The following is a 5,396-nucleotide window of genomic DNA, read 5'->3' as shown; positions in this document are numbered from 1 at the left end:
TTTGTTCTTTTATTTCCATATACATTGTAATGTTTAGGCAGGCTGCTTGGGATGCTATTTCTAAAAAGAATGTTGGCCATTTTTAAGAATGTCCGTTTGGTTTTAAATACTGGTCAGAAAAAGCAGATGATGAAAAAATACATGAGTGATTTTTTACTACAGAAGTGAAAAACTGATTTGCATCTCTAAGTGCAAAAGGTGGAGATATTTAACCCTATCATCAGACTACAAGGCAATATGCAGGATATTGCTTTAACTGTTTGAGAAGGCTGTGATGTGTTACACTGACATAGAAAATTATAAATTGCATTGAATTAGTATCATATATATATATATATATATATATACATGGATTATAATGGAGTATAAGGCAGATGAACTACCGAAACAAAGTAAAAAACAGAAACAAAAACCCAAACCACAAGCCACATACATTCCAAATATTCTAGTGTTCCACTTATAAGAATAATCATTTCAAGCAAAGAAGACTTTAACAGAACATATGGCTTTATAATAACATCAATTTATCAACTAAGTTGTAACAATACTTAATCTCTATTGATGGACTTACATTTTTGATCCTTTAGTACAATACAGAAAATAATTGCCAGTCAAAAAACCCCAAATATTTCTTATTCAAAATCACTTTTGTAAGTTAGAACAACCAAAATAACACTCAGAGGGCATTTCAATTCTACAATTCTTTGCCAACCTGGAAGAAAAATGAATTCAGAATTTTGTACAGTTTGAAAAATGTATGGAAGCTGCCTAATAATTTGCTCAGATTAACAACTGTCAAATAGTTATGTTTCAAATACACTAGATCTGTGTATTCAATTTTAACTATTCTTACAGCCATTTTAACTATAGTATTACTACTGTTATTACATGCATGGCAAGATCTTATTTCACAGGCTACCCATTCTTTAGAACAATATAGTATAATCATACACAAAAATTCTTGGTATTTGTCGGTGTGAGATATTTTCACACTTCTGAATTTCTCTGTACAGTGTCATAGAATCTAGAATATGGAGGTTGCTGGTCCTGATCTTTTGCAGAGTAAGTGCAGCAGTGATGGCCCAGTGGGCTCCAGATGACCCCTCCAGAGCCCAAAATGGTGGCGGTCAGCAGTTCTCAGTCAGCAGCAGCAGCTGTCACTCATCACACACGGCCATTAACTGATGAATCACCTTGCACAGTTAGCTGGTCAGTCCTCTGCTCTGGACTACTGCTGGGGGACCGGGGACCATGAACTTTGCCTCTGCTGTCTCAGGGCTCTCCTTTGCTTCTTTACAAAGCAGCATCTTGAGAGGTAGACAGTTTTCCTTCTTCAGTTTTGAAGACCGCAGTTTCTGTCTTTGAGGCTGAGCGTTTCCTTCATGCTGCTATTCATCATTGTCTCAGTTACTTTGTTCATACTTTCTGCATCTTCCACTCCATCAGAGCTGGTTTCCATGGCCAGACTGCTTGGTGCTTCTGGCCATGCCACCGGTGCAGCAACATTGGATGTCAGGGGGTCCACCGGTTCAGTGCTGGTTTCCATTTCCACTAGAGAATTACTCCTTAAAGAATCTTTTGTTTTCAGGGAAGATGCAAACTCTAAAGGAGAAGCCCAGCAGGTCTCTTTAGTTGGCATTAGCTCCTCTATGCTCCGGATGTTTACCCCACAGAATCTAATGGAGCACTTTGGTTTTTCTCCATTGGGACATCAAGGTTGGTTGGGTGGTTCATTCAGGCCTACCTCCATTTTATCCTGTATTGGCATTACTGAATTCAAACAAGTCTTGTTTTGTTCCAAGTTCTTCTTCAGAGTCTGTACTTTCCTCACTGTGTGTACTCTTCAAGCTGGATCATCTCTGGGATTCTGTTGTCAATGCAATGTTTTCTTCCTAGACATCTTCCTCATCAGAGCCACCTTCATCAAACTGCTGTGTTTTCTCTTTACAACATGCTTTAAAGGCAATATTTCCAGTTTCATTTTTATTGAGAGTAAAGTTGATGTCTGATACTCAATCAAAAGAAACACTGCTGATGTCATCTTTCTTGATCTGCAAGCTCCTCATGGTTGAAGCCAAACTGGTCAATAAAATTGGAGGTCATTTGTTGCTTCTCATAATCAGAAAAGGCAAGATTTGCTGTGTTTCTCTCGTTAGTTTCTCCTAAGGAGCTTGGGCAGAACATCTCTCATTGCTCTCTGACTTCGCTGGAAAGATCTTTGTTAAGTTGGTGTACTAATGTGCTGTTGGGCCCTTATCAATACTGTACATGATACAATTAGCTATCCTTGCTAGATGTCCCATGTGATCTTGCCATCTTCCTGCCTCGGCCTGTTTGTTCTTGTTCATTTCCCAGGCTTCAAGTATTCATTCCATTAATTGATATTTTTGAAAAAGATGTTTAAATAACAAATTGTCACCAGTGGAATCTTGGTCAGTGATTGTGCCATTTTCTGTGTTTTCAAAAAAACTTGCAAGAATCAGTGCAATACAAATTTCCACTTGTGTATGCAAAAAGTTATTCCATGTCCAATATGACTCCAATGCTATTCAGCTCCGTAAGGCTGCCATTTATACTGCTGGTATTCATTTGAAGCAGGCTGGATATCAACCTAATCACATCTAACAGGGTATTCCCCATGGGAGGAGCAAGTGCATTCCATGTAGTTTTCATCACACTTTTCTTGGGTGGCTCAAGCAGGAATTCATGAAAAGATCCAAGTCTTCCTCTGATGGCTTCTAGAACACTCTTGTTGACTGAACAAATTGAATGATTCATGCCTGGTGAGCAGATCTCTATAGGGCCTTCAAGTGCTGGTCATCCTGTCTCATGAGTCAGCAATATCTGTATTGCACTGATGATGGCTGATTAATTTTTCTCCTTGTGGAAGATAATTGATAGAAGCTGCTTTATTATTTCTTGCTTCTCTAGAGTAGCAAGAAGGGGATCTGGTTCTATACTGTTCTGAATTTGTAACATCTGGTCTCTGCTCATGCAAACAATTTCACAAAGTGACTGTGATGCATTTGAATGCCCATCTTCTTCTTGTGATTGATGAACTAATTCCACAAGATTCTAGATAATTTTCTCCTCATTTAACCAATTTGGCGCATCTTGCTTGGGCTGTCAAGGCTCAATACGTGTCAGGAGCCTGAGAAACATACCCACAAGAGCAGAAGTTCCCATATGCTTAATAATAAGATCTACAAAATCATATTTCTTCTTTGAGGAATCCACAATCTGTTCTGGTTTTCTACTGATAAGAATACTAGGCACCTTGCTGAAGAAACTGGAAAGTAGTGGGTTTAAGGAAGGAATATTTAGGAGGAAGCTATATAATTTCATTAGCAAGAATTCACCTTCTCTCAGTCTATCATTCATCTGGGAGACATCGGATGTGAGAAACTCACAAGATATATTTGGATACTTGTATCTGATCTTTTCTTCCATGTCTTGAGGTGGTTCGTCTATAATGAATGAGGCTAAATCTTGGAGACATTCTGCTTTTAACAGAAACTCTACATTTGCAGTTCTGAGCTTTACATTCCTGTAAAACACCATCCTCATCCATTAACTTCTTCAGTGTTACATCTTCTCTTTCTAGGAATGTGTGTGTGTGGGATGATGAGTCAAATTTGATGATGATCAAATTTCCAAAACATGCTGGTCTTTCAAACCAAGTTTAAAAATTGAAAGAAATGTTTTCTTCTCTGTGGCTCCCAGGCCATTATAAGACATCCTGGTAACAGTTTTCTTCCGATTTACTGGATTAGCAGATTAGCAGGAACAAAGTGGGATATGGATATGAAACAGAAGCTTTCCTGGAGGTGCCCATGACCCGCTGCTAGTCGTGCTCGGGCAGGAAACAGGCTCACTGACACCACCCTGAAGTACTCTTGTATTTTGAGTTAAAGTTATACACTTAGATGATATTTCTTAGTGTCTAAATAAATACTTCATAAGAGATAAATAAATGGTTTTCACTTTTATCTTTTTATTATAAAATGAAAGGCAGTTATAGAAAAGCACACAAAATAAATGTATAGCTCAATGAGATATTTTAAGGTAGACGTTCTTGTAACTACTACTCATATCAATAAATAGAAATTTTCTAGTACCTGGAGGCCTCTCCATAACCCCTCCACGATTTCCAACCTCCTCCCTCCTACCAAAAGTAGTCAGTATCCTATTTCAGTTGACCGCTTCCCTGCATTTCTTTATAATGTCACATCCAAGTAAGGATCCCTTGGTAACATAGTTTAGTGGTGCTAATATTTTGCTGTCTTCTAAGTATTCTGTTGAAGAATGCTAGATATTTGACTTGTAGAATATCTGTCTCAGGATCTGGATTTAGCAGGCAGCATATTCATGTCTGAATGTCTTTTCTTTTACTTTTTTTTTGTGTGTGAGGTTATTATAGGTGGTTTTTAATGCATAGCTCCATTAATTCATTGGAGGATGCAAAAAGGTTATATTCCAATTCTATTATTTCTATTTATTTATCAATTGGATACTTTTATAAAGCAACACCTCCCCCTCATCTACTATTTTTCACCCGGTGGAAAATCTAAATAGGAAAGACACTATAAATGCTTGAGTTTGTGCTTTTGTGTATCCATGTTCAAGACTGGTTTGCTATCATCCTTCAATGTTAAACAATAGTTTTTTAGTGTATTATTATGAATAAATACCTTTTTCATTATTGGTCACTAAAAGCCTCTTGAAACTGGCTCTTGGATCATTTTGACACAACTATAATGGTCATTGAAGGCTTCCTTAATGTCTGATATAAAAACAGTTTTTAGACTCATTTTGTACATTTCCTGCTCCAGTCCTGGAATCGGACATATCACTATGAAGCCCCAATTTCTTTGGGTGATAAATGATAATGTAAAACTATACTCTGGGAGTTAGAAATGCTCATTTCATCTGGATTGCTTTCTATATCTAGGCAGTCAGCAAAATACAGTAGAAATGAGCATTTTAATAGCATGAGTTCATATTGATAATTCAATTCAAATGCAGGTTTATGGACTTCTTAAAAAACTTAACCTCTTCTATGTTATACCTGTATTTCTTTCTTCCACTCTAAAAATCTTTATTCTCAAAATCTCAAATGATGATAGTTAGAATAATTCATAATTACTCATTTGTTTTATACAGCACCAGATACCCTATAATCTTGAAATAACAATATTAATACTACCACCTTCAATGCAATTAATGAGGAAAATCAGAATTATTTTCATAAAGTCCCTCCTCATTTATCCCATCATTTAAAAATGTCAGAGCACACAGTGAAACAATACTCTCTCCATTTAACCTTCATTTAGTCTTAGAACTACAAACATCCATAGGTTTAATGCTCACCACAAGTTCTTATAGTGATGCTTTCC

General features: G+C 36.9%; 1 pseudogene; it reads right to left on the bottom strand.

The window, feature by feature from the left end:
• Positions 1-1,164: 1,164 nt before the first annotated feature.
• Positions 1,165-3,662, bottom strand: LOC134386213 (serine/threonine-protein phosphatase 6 regulatory subunit 3-like; annotated as a pseudogene).
• Between the last annotated feature and the right edge of the window lie 1,734 nt (positions 3,663-5,396).

Source organism: Cynocephalus volans, chromosome 9 (genome assembly GCF_027409185.1).
Source record: "Cynocephalus volans isolate mCynVol1 chromosome 9, mCynVol1.pri, whole genome shotgun sequence".
NCBI lineage: Eukaryota > Metazoa > Chordata > Mammalia > Dermoptera > Cynocephalidae > Cynocephalus > Cynocephalus volans.
The sequence above is the reverse complement of the archived record's forward strand: the minus strand, read 5'-3'. Positions and strand labels throughout refer to the sequence as shown.